Source organism: Monodelphis domestica, chromosome 1 (genome assembly GCF_027887165.1).
Source record: "Monodelphis domestica isolate mMonDom1 chromosome 1, mMonDom1.pri, whole genome shotgun sequence".
NCBI lineage: Eukaryota > Metazoa > Chordata > Mammalia > Didelphimorphia > Didelphidae > Monodelphis > Monodelphis domestica.
The window spans coordinates 43,623,111-43,634,840 of NC_077227.1; the positions used below are offsets into that span (position 1 = coordinate 43,623,111).

An 11,730-nucleotide genomic window follows, 5' to 3' on the forward strand; every position below is an offset into this window, starting at 1 on the left:
GGTCCTCATTGAAAGATACCTACACCAATGAAATCAAGGGTCCAATTCTAAGTTCTCTTCTAAATATATATACACATATGAAAAATTTTAAAATAACTCATAATTTTTAATTACACAGGTTTTGGCATAAAATTTAAGATGTAAAATTTATTAATATATGAAAATTTTTTATTAATCTTAAATAAAAGGTTAAACTTTTAAAAGTATAAATAAAATTATTTAATTCTTCAAATGACAATTTTATCTCTGTATTACTTCCATTCATGGAGATCCCATCTGTTGTAAGTCGTGAGTTTTTATGGAAACAATTTCGTATTAGGAATGGTATTGGGAAGGGAGAAAGTTCTAGAGGCATCTTTCTATATTGTATGCATTTAAAGACTGTTCAGATTTTTTCATCCCTCTTTACCTAAGTCTTCCCTTTGTACATACATCTTGCTATGGCTCACTGTAGCAGTCAGATTGCCTTTAAAGAGAACATGCTCAGTCTTGAGCATGCTCAGTATTGCTCATGGCTGGGAAGGCCTCTGACCCTTGACCCCAGCTTCTCCCAGGTTAGGCGGGAAAACAAGTTTCTTTGTTCTCACTTGGTTAAGAGAAACCACACCTATGCCTTGTCATTGACCAATGAGGGTCATCCCTATGTACTACGTAGCAAATGGTATTTATGGCCCAGCAAGCTCCGCCTCGCCCCGCTCTCTCCCCTCTCTTCTCTTTCAGGCTAGCTGATGGCTGTCCTTGCAGGAGCTTGGCCTCTGGCCAAGCTCCATCTTTAATCTTTCTCTATTCATCTCTCTGACCTGTATTGTACTGGTAAAAGCCTTTGGAATAGTCCTTTGATCAGAGTTTGGCTGTGGCTCATTGATAATTAATAAAGACTCATTCTGACCACCTCATATCTCTAATTTGACTCTAAACTTCTATCCTGTCTCCATCTTCCTACCTTGTGGCTTTTCTCCCCTCTGAGAGAGACTACAAATGGTGCCCAACGTGAACAGGGACCCTGCACCTGGCACTTTCTCGTGGCATTCAACCCTTTTATTTCACACAGCCGAGGGAAAACAGTAGGCGGGTGCCGGAGTTCGGGGAATTCTGCTGATCCTCTGGCCAAGAACGGTAAGTCTTCCTCTGCTCGAGGTGGGTCACTCCTCTGAACCCTGCTCGACTCTTAATGTCGTTGTTGACGGGGGAGGAAGGGAAGTATTGGAAAATATATCAGGATGAGGAAAGCACACGGTCCCTCAGAGCATGATTCTTAAACTATCTCTGTGGGGGGGAGTGCTGTTTCCCTCCCCCACCTGGGCCTGCTAGCACAATCCCCGGACCTGGATCTCCGGAGGTTAAGAAACACCTGAGGAGCGGTCTGAGGGGGAGGGGAAGGAAAAAGAAAATTTGACCTAGCAAAACCCTCACTAGGGGCCATTGAGAACTTGAGAAATCTCAGTCTGAAACAAACAGTTGCTAGAGCATAGTGGATTTCGAAAGGAGCAACTGGGAAAAGAAAAACCAGGAGTTAAGATTTCATCAGGAAAGTCCAAAGTCAAATTTTTGGCCTCCTAAAACAAAAGCTCAGAGAGCCAGGCTGCTATTCACCCAGTGGGAAAGGCTAGCAGACCAGAAGCAAGGAGCAAGCTAATCTTCACAGGCACATTCCTGGGATGCTTTTAAAAGGCTTATCAAGAAGTAATTGCTTTGACTCAAGCAGGGCACTTAAAGGGTCAGAATTACTTGGAAAAAGGGATCTAATAAAACCACAGGTCTCAGCAAAATTAATGAATCAAGGTAATAGTCCTGAATTAGGTTAAATTCAGAACAGCCTAAGTTGTAAAAAGATATTGCCATCCTGTAACCAAAGGCAGAAGATTTAAAAAAAAAAAAAAGGAAAGCCTCTACACTCATTTAGCATTTGAAAAAGGTCCTAGGAACTCTTTTGTTTGAGGTCCCGCCAGGTAAAGGCAGGCTTTACCTGGGTGATTGCAAATGATAAAAAGCACAGAGAAGTGAGATCTGGGAATTTGAATCGTTTTAATTTAGGTTGGATATAGGCAAAATTATAAAGGAATGTCTGCTTATATTTTTTGATAAAGGAAGTTAAAAAAGAGAATTAAAATATCTTTCTCTGACTTTTGTTATATGCCACAGAATATCAGGACTAGAAATGTTTTATCTGTAGAGAAATTTTGGTATAAATCACAAGGTAATTAAAGTGCAAACAGAAAACTTTTAAGGTTTGGGTTTAAATCTGAAGCAGCTTGAATTTTTTTCTCTACTGGCCACATGGCTTGAGCCACGTGGAAGATAGCATCAGAGCAACTGAGGTTCCAAGTTTTTTTATTACAAACGCTGTATTTGGCTAGAAGAAAAATTTAATCCTAAGATATAATAAGCATGAATTGGACTATGATTTAAAGGAATTTATGACTTTCTAATTTTAACCATGGAGGAATTATTAACACTTTTCTAAGCAGGACATAAAGCAACAGGATGAATCTTGAGCAGAGCTTATTCAAACAGCCTGTATGCAGTTCAGAAACTTTTTACTGGGCATATTACTATACCTGTATCCAGAAAGCAAATGATTTATAACTAGAATAGCTTTTAATATGGAAAATTAAGACACATGCTCAGCAGGGTAAAAGCATGGTTAGGAGGATTCAATCTGTTTACCAGTGGTTAATTATTAAAGTTATCAAGGAATCTGTTACTCAGTACAGTGATTTATTAAGGATTTGAAAGAGGCACTACTATCATGTATTCAAATTGCAGATATTGAAGCTGATCATGATATTGAAAAGAGACCTATGATAATAAGGCAAATTCAAAGGTTACTGGCATAATTTGATTTATTTCTGCAGTGAAGATTTGCAGAATTAGCAGATGAAAGTAATGATTTTAGTGACAGTATTAAGATCTTTTCAGTTATGAAGTTAATTGCAGTAGTTCACAAATAACAACTTCTGTGCAACTGTTTGATAATTCTGTGCATACTGTACAGCATAAGACAATGCTATAATTTTAATAACTGCACAATGTGAATTTTTTCAAAAAGAAAAAATTGGGTGCAGGCAAACAAGGGATTAAGATCCCAGCACACATGGGTCAAATCATAAGTGATTTATAGTATGATATTTTTATGATTATGGGTTTGAAAAAGCAAATATTTAAGCATCTATACATGCTGCTTTGCAAAGTCTATTGTACATCTATATCCTGAACAAGCAGGTGATATTGCTTATCAATGCAAACTGTTGTGGATTAATTTCACCCCTGAGGGATATCCATGTATATTTTGGAGCAAAGATGCATTTCAGCATGCTCCTGGCACAAAGGTTGAACTGTGAAAAGTGATGGGAGATACTTACTCTCCTGGTTTAGGGTTCAAGCTCAAATGAAGAAGTAAGCAAAGTGATTACAGATTCCATAAATATCTGTGCACAACTGTCTATTCCAAACAGCTTGGAATAGCAGGGCTTTTAACAGCAATGCAAGGGCTGAAATGCATAGCTCATGGCTTACATGCAAGCTATGGTGAAAAGAGCTCAAGGGAATTCATGAGCCCCAAGGTTCAAAAAACTGAAAGTATATATGTTCTGTCACTTTCTAACTCTCTAAGACCCAATGAGGCTTTCATTTGGGGTCGAGGTTTTCTGTTTTATTTTCTCAGATACATGAAGTCCATGGAAGATGATCAAGAGCATCTGATGGCAAGACAATCTGCCCAGAAGAAGGACAGATGGCAGAGGTGTCTGGCACAGGACACCAGAAATGCAGCACATGGATTGTAAAGCCTATGATTGCCCTATAGGCAGGTTTAACACACTATCCACACACACATGTAATTGTATGTGAAACAATTTGACTACAGAAGAGTATAATTGAGTCACTAACAGATATTCTGTTCTGGGAATATATGGGTATTTGGTAAAAGATCTGACTTTATTACATGCCTGAAAATTTTGAATGGTACTGGTACAATGTATAACTTGAAATCATTTTATTGGAATTGTTCCATGTTAGCCAAATTTGATCAAATATCAAAAGGGCATAATTGGGAATGTTATGACAGTATAATGAATGCTGTCCACTTGCAGCACAAAAAGGGTATTGCTATCCAAAATGTAATGATGAATATTGTCTTAAAGGGTACATTATATTTGCAAACAACATGTCTTTATTAGAATCAGACTTATCTAGAAGTCAATTTTGTTAAGCTGTGACATTTCCACTTTCATAAGAAAAAAGAGGTGGATATGGTATCACTAATCATCTATCTCTTCTACACCCCAAAAGGAATATAAGTTAAAGCTTTGTAATAATCAGTATTGAATGTAATGATAAAGATCACATTGTGTGAGATACCTGAAGTGGGTTAAATATCATCAAGATATTAAGACTGTAAGGGACCCAAGGGGATGATAACGTTGGGTCGAGGTCTTGTTTATATGTTCACAGATAATGAAAACATCTGGTCACCCACGTCATGCTTCATGCCAGCTGATACAGACCAGGAAGAGAAGCAGACGGAAGGTGATGGCATCAGCTATCTACATGCCAGCCACAATCCAGGCACGCTGGAGGGACACTTCTTTGGTGACTAATATCACTCCAGAACAATGACATTACACTATTAGAGACATTTGCTATTAGGCCACTGATGGACACTTGTCATGCTGACATCCATTGAGATGGGGTACCCAGAGCAACATCAAGTATGCTAACTCAGAAGGACTAAATCACACTTGTGTCTGTACAAGACACCAAATATGTCCCACACTCCAAAGACTTTGCTATGGGATTGAGATGAATTAGCTACAAATTGTCTAGCTGCTAATGTATACCCTGTATTTTGTATATGATACTGTCAAAAGAAATGTATATTGTATGCATTGTAAAGCTACCACTTGTATTGTAAGAAATGCTGTTATCAACAAGGGTATAGACCTTGGTATGATTCTCCAAAGAAGTAGGAGATAGAAAACTTTCATTCATAGCATAGATCTGATACCTCTGACAACAAAAATGAGGTGCTAAGCAGGAAATGATGCACAGACAAGGTTAATGGACAGATGACACTGATGTTACTCTCGAGAAAGGATGAGAGATCAGGGAAAAGACACTAGGAAATCTTTAATCAGGAACCTGAGTTATTGTAAGAAATCATTGACATCCAGGCAAAGATTATGTTCCTGACAATACCAGGATGGACATTAAGGGCTGACTACCAGAGATGTAGTTAAGTGTTAATACCATTGTTAATCATTACTCCTGATACCCTGTCTTTGTGGGTAATATTTTAATAGGAAAAATGTCTTGCTCTCCTCCAACAATCCCAGAATTCAGATGGCCACTGGATTCGAGATCTATTGGCTTCCCTTTCATATACTGGAAGACGTTCTGGTATATGGAAGTAAGACCTCAGGAAAACACTGAGGACTCTAGGTGTGACAATTTCTGTGGACGCGCAGTCATTGTCTCTCCTAGATGGAAAAAATTATTATTGCACAAAAACATGGAGCAAGGGCAAAGTATAATCTAAGTTTTACTGTTTTGGAGTATGGATTAAAAACATGACACAATAGGCACAGATAAGCGTGTAGAAAAAGCACATTGAATATTATTCACTGACAATTAGGAATGAAAAAGCTATGTCAAATTCCATAGGTACAAGAAACTGTAGAAATTGTTTTTACATGGAAAACAACTTAAGCTTCTATTTACCCAAACATTGGTTTGGTGGAAAGAATTTTGCAAATAGTGGTAATGGTATAGGTTTGGTTATCATATTGATGGGTTTATTTATACAAGCAGAGATTTAAATAAGGAAGACATAAGGGATATGCAGTCAAAACTTGAAATATTACTTCATTATCACCATCATGGTTATTTAAGTTACAATTGAGAATGTAAAATGTATGGGAATATTGGTATTTGTTAAAAATTGCACTGTGATTATTGTATTAATGCTTTTTGCAAAGCCTGTAATGGTGCAAAATTATGTTCATATACAAGGCGAATTTTGATCTATTTAGATCAGGAATTAGGAATCATTGGGAATATAAGTTCTGATATTTTACATTGGCTCAGTTTCAAAGATACCACATAGACAGTGAGCCAAAAGTCTAGAATCTTGTATTAATTTTGGGATCAGGTTCCCAGGATCAATTTTCTAAGATCATTTGACATGTGATAACATGATCCTCCAGAATTGTTCAGAGAGGATGTTTTTCTTTGAAAGGATCTCTCCCTACCCACAAACAAAAAGAAAAGGGAGAGGAATCTCATAGAGATCAGTATGTTCATTTTAGAGAACACTTTTGATTCATTTTCAAGTATTCAACTTTGATTTTTCTGTTGCACAATTATTGCCAGAATTTTTAAGTACAAGGAAAGTACTGTTAATGCTCTGATCCAGAATTATGAAGGTGCAAAGATTTCTATAATTGCAGTCACCCAACAGTTGCTGAACATGAGAACATGACAGCAATTGTTAATTTTCAGATGACCATTCTGGAGAATGATGTCTGATTGCATGTAAGGGGAATCATAATGAATCTTTCATTATGGACCAGACAGCCTCAGCCACGATTATACACTTTCCATATGAAATGGATGTTTGAGGTTGGGAGATGCAGAGACGTGGCGTACTGACACCCTCAGTCGCTGAATGTCCTGGTATCAAGCTACCAACCAGTTTCCTATGTGGCAGGCATCTGGCAGTGAGCACGGAAAGATCCCCAAGATGCAGTATCAGTACGAGAGAAAGGAAGGACTTATCCTTCATCTCCAGAGATAGTATTTTGCTAACTGTTGAAAAGACGGACAACTTCTGCATATAGTGTCCATCTCTTCTTTTGTTACTCTTCATTTTTCGTTACCCCAAACAGGATGTCACAGGACTAGCCGACCCTGTGATTGAGTCTTGTACTGCCCGGACAGGGACTTTCATTCGTAACCCCGATTCCTTTGCTGGTCTTAGGATGACGAAGAGTTAACAGCTTTTGCCCCGAGACTGCAGCTCGGATGGGCAGAAGAATCGAACAGAGAGAGTGCAGTGTTTGTGGGCCTCCTCTGTTCCCCAACTTTATTATTGCACCTGTCATGTGAGCCATAGAATTCTACCTCATTAGACCAGGATCAGTAGCGTGGAAATTATTTTCTTAACATTTTTATATCTACTAAGACTGTTGCATAGATCCTGAAATGCAGACAGATAGAAAGATCAGTTTGGAATTTTTTAAGATTGATCACTGAATCAGTTTATGCTGATGTTCACTCTTGATTGGTATATCTAAGTTATACAATCAGGGTGGGTTTTTCATCTCTGTATCAGAATATGATTATGCACCAGAGTGTTTGTATTTGTTAAGGCTGTAATGTTGTTACATTTTGATATTACACTATTCATTTGTGTGTAAAACAAAAAGGGGGAATTGTAGCAGTCAGATTGCCTTTAAAGAGAACATGCTCAGTCTTGAGCATGCTCAGTATTGCTCATGGCTGGGAAGGCCTCTGACCCTTGACCCCAGCTTCTCCCAGGTTAGGCGGGAAAACAAGTTTCTTTGTTCTCACTTGGTTAAGAGAAACCACACCTATGCCTTGTCATTGACCAATGAGGGTCATCCCTATGTACTACGTAGCAAATGGTATTTATGGCCCAGCAAGCTCCGCCTCGCCCCGCTCTCTCCCCTCTCTTCTCTTTCAGGCTAGCTGATGGCTGTCCTTGCAGGAGCTTGGCCTCTGGCCAAGCTCCATCTTTAATCTTTCTCTATTCATCTCTCTGACCTGTATTGTACTGGTAAAAGCCTTTGGAATAGTCCTTTGATCAGAGTTTGGCTGTGGCTCATTGATAATTAATAAAGACTCATTCTGACCACCTCATATCTCTAATTTGACTCTAAACTTCTATCCTGTCTCCATCTTCCTACCTTGTGGCTTCTCTCCCCTCTGAGAGAGACTACAGCTCACTATTAGATTATTACTTCTTCAAGAGCAAAGACTATTGTGTTTTCTTGTTATTCCTGAGAATATGTATAATACTTTATATAATTTCATTATAATTTAAGCTCATTTATTTAATAGTTACGGTTCTTTACCCATTCTCACAGATGGATTGCTCATCAAAGTTTCTTCAAATTTTTTCATAACATTCCCTTGACAGATAAAAATCATTAGCATATCTTGGCTATCTTTCTGCTGTTACAACTTCACAAATTTAGGTGGGTTATTCCTTAAATATTATATACAGGTTCATCAGTGAGCCTACAGTTAAAATTTTAAATATTGATAGGATCTCTTAAGAGTTTGTGCTCCATTGAGGCAATCTTTGAGAACTCAGGGTACTGCCATGACTGGGTGAGGCAATAACATAAAACTGAAAGGGGACTAAATTCTAATCCAACATGCCTTAATTAAACACTGCATTCATTATCACAGTAGAGTAAAAAAGAATATCTTAAATTATTCTTGGAATCAGATATTCATCCAAGGGTTACCTCTAACCCTGGCTTTAGCTCTAGGATTTGAGTGTTCTCAAGATCACTGTGTCTAAAACAGGTAAATCTGGCTTTTTTGAGACCAAGGGATCTTAACAATTTTATTGTCATGGGTTCCCTTTTATAAAAATATAGAATTTATGAACCTCCTCTCAGAACAATTTTGTAAAGTTCACAAAATAAAATGCATAATATGCAGAAGAAAAAATTACATTAACTATAGTTATAACAATATTTAAAGTAACAAGGTCATTTTATCATTTTTAATAAAAGTATGTATATGATATATTTAAAATAACAAGGTTCTTAACCAGGTTAAAAACTACTGCTTTTAGCTATGATCTTCCTTCTTTTTGAAATATTTTAAAGTATATATTGCAACTTTACTGAGTGTAAAGATTATGTTGCTAGTCTCCAGATGAAAAAAATGATTATGTTTGACCACTAAGATATCAAGATATATAGTGATAAGTTCCCATCTATTTTATGATTACCTTGAGTTAAGAAAATGAGATTAGTAAATTATTAGGTGAACAAACATCATTTAGTCCAGATATGCAAGTTTAGGAAACTTTTTGTATTATAATGCTCTTGTGTTTGATAAGGTAGGGTGACAGTCCAGACTTCCTGTTGTTTGTCTTAATCTTCAGTCCTTGTGAATTGGTCCAGCAACAATTATAAGGGTAAATACAGTGGGAGATCTGGGCTCTTCTTCTGGATTCCCATCTTTCCCTATGCCCAAGTCACCATTCCATTATGTGTCCATTGAGTTATAGAGTCAGGGGATCACATCATTGCACGTAGATCATTAATAAGCATCTAACTCATAATCCTCTGAATATTTTTGTTTCTTCTTAGTTCTACCTTATCCATTATGTCACTTCAAGGAAAGACCATGTTTACCCTTCTCTTCTATTTTTCCTTCATAGAAAGAAACGTCAGTGAAGAAAAGTGGCAGAAATAATGGGCTCTCCATCTAGGTCAATAGCAAGAATTCCTGCAATAATCATTTACACACATTTTTTCCCCCAATGCAGAGAGCTTCAAGTTCATTGCAATTTCCTGGTGAACCACATTTTTCTCATGAATATGCACACATTGATGGTCATCTTAGTCGCTATTTAGTAGTTCATTTTTAGGCATTAGTTCATTTGTTAGTTCTTTAGATCAAGCAATTACAATCATGCAATTTTCTTTTCACTACAAAAATTTCCATCTTAATCAGAACATAATGATGTTTTCCTATTTATTATATTCAATACAGAAATACTTTCTTATCAAAAAAGCCATTTTGATGCATTGGACAGAATGCTGGAAAGCAATCAAACCCAGAAATAATTCTTGTCAGCTTGAATTTGGACAGGTGACCCAACTATTCAAAGCTGTAATTTCCTCAACTATTCAATGAAAGTGGACACAAAGACTTCTAAGATACCTTCTGTTTAGCTATGAAAAAAGATCATCTGCTTTATCTCCTGAGCCTTGATTGAAATGGACATTAGTACAGAAAATTCATGGAATTTGTTATTTAACTTGTGAAGTTATTATCAAATTTAGTTGTGCTCTCCTGATGACAATAGATTAATACACTATGTATGTGGAATAAAAGAAATGGAGAATGGAAGCAGAAGTAGAGTGTTTCAAAGCCTTTACTAGAGGGCCCATTCTGTGAGTAAGGATATAACTTCAGATGCTACTCATCCTTATTTTTCTGGGTTTAACTCATTACATTCAGGCACATCACTTATTTTCTCATTTCTTGCAAGACCAGACTTTAAATAAAGGCTTTGGGCGTAAATTCCGTATCTAAAAACTTGTCTTTTAATAGCCTTATACCAAATCTGTGGAAAGAATTAGAGGGAAGAATAGGAAATAAGCTTTGCCCTCAAATAACTTCTAATCAGATGGAGAAGCAAACTCAGAAACAATGTCATGTTTAGAGACAAAGGCTGTATAAAGCACACACTAATGCATTTCATTCAGGCCCTGAATGTATCAAACAAATCAAACTCATGAAGTGCCTGAAGATTGTCAAAGAGCTTTCCTGTCTACAACATTGTAAGGTAGGTAGTCCAAAGGTCATGATCTCTGTTTTGATGATGATAATAAAATAAATAATAAAAATACTGGATGAAATTCAGATGGATAATTTATATTTGCAAAGATATGGGTAGAGACTATCACATTTAATGATCATAAAAATAGTGCATAATAAGAACTGAATTTCATTATCTTCATATTACCAATGAGAAAATTGAGGCTCCAAGATCTTATAAGAATTCCCTATGTTTCTAAACCTACTTAGAACCCTAAGTAGGATAAAAATGAACTTTCTCCCTTGCTGAAGCTTAGGTAAACAGTGGTGGTCACTTGCTTTTCACTAAGAAACATATCAGAATTGTGTATGGAATCTAGGTGTAGTCCATAAGATTTAGCATATCATGGAAACCTAGATCTCTCAAAAAGAGAGAAAAGAATGGGAGAAGAGAGGAGAGAAGAGGGGTTAAAGAGTGGGAGAGACAGAAGGATAGAGAGTGAGATGGAGAGAGGGAACAAAGTAGGGAGAACGATGGACAAAAAAACAAAAATGAGGAGAAAGGACAAGAGATAGAGGGTTAAGTATAGAGAAAGCCAAATACAGAGAGAGACACTTTTGCTCCTCTGTCCATTAGGAAGAGTCTCATAATATGAAAGGAAGAACAAAGAGCAGAAACTGATATTCTGCTCACCCAGAAAGGAAAAGACACAGACAGATAGAAAGACACAGAGACAGAGGCAAAGGCAGAGATCTAGAAAGACAAGCAAAGATAGAAAGACAGAAACAGTCAGAGACTGCAGAACACCCTAAAGTCTTTGGTCTGCCCATTACTCTCAACACAGGTACACCTGGAGATTACAACAAATGACTTCTAATGAAAGTGGACATATGACAGTCAGAAATGTCATGCATAATCTCCTTAATATAACATTGATTCATAAAAATCTAAAAATTGTACTCAATAGATGTTACCATTCCAAATGCTTATGATCTCCAAGACTCATTGAATGAAAAGTTTTTAAAATATTGATGCCTAGTCAAGAAAATCATTGGGGGGAGGGGAGAAAAGATCTATATCATCACTCTTGTCCTGTCTACTACTGGAGTTTTATCAAGGATACCTTTAGTGATCCTACAGAGGGCAGTCTTGTAACCTTATATTTTTTACTAAATTACAAAAGACAGTTATTGCATCCACCA

At 37.0% G+C, this 11,730-nt stretch overlaps 1 long non-coding RNA gene across 1 annotated transcript; it reads left to right on the plus strand.

Annotated features, from left to right (window-relative positions):
* Positions 1-377: 377 nt before the first annotated feature.
* On the plus strand, positions 378-7,878 carry LOC130454399 (uncharacterized). The gene is made up of 2 exons (XR_008912038.1): positions 378-3,642; positions 4,432-7,878. It is a non-coding gene; the product is annotated as an uncharacterized LOC130454399 (long non-coding RNA).
* Positions 7,879-11,730: the final 3,852 nt, after the last annotated feature.